The sequence below is a fragment of the Sinocyclocheilus anshuiensis genome, unplaced genomic scaffold, assembly GCF_001515605.1.
Source record: "Sinocyclocheilus anshuiensis isolate Anshui unplaced genomic scaffold, SAMN03320099.WGS_v1.1 scaffold628, whole genome shotgun sequence".
Taxonomy (NCBI): Eukaryota; Metazoa; Chordata; class Actinopteri; order Cypriniformes; family Cyprinidae; genus Sinocyclocheilus; species Sinocyclocheilus anshuiensis.
The window spans coordinates 1538023-1538243 of NW_015555750.1; the positions used below are offsets into that span (position 1 = coordinate 1538023).

At 50.2% G+C, this 221-nt stretch overlaps 1 protein-coding gene across 1 annotated transcript in view; it reads left to right on the top strand.

The window, feature by feature from the left end:
* Positions 1-221, top strand: part of mao (monoamine oxidase) — a 42671-nt gene that overhangs the window by 35483 nt on the left and 6967 nt on the right. The window lies entirely within an intron of this gene.

Below are 221 nucleotides of genomic sequence, written 5' to 3' on the forward strand. Positions count from 1 at the left end.
GTCTTCGTGTGAACGTCTTCCTGAGTTCGTCTCCCTTGGTTCCTGTAAATAAAGTCTTGTCAACATATTCTCCAGCCTCTCCTCGTCCCTCGTGTGTGTGCAACGTGACACTGTGTTAAGGGGCGTAACATTTCCGTCACACGCTTGAGGTATTCGGCCAATCACAACCCACTGGATAGCTGGCCAATCAGAGCACACCTCGCTTTTCAGACCAATGAGCT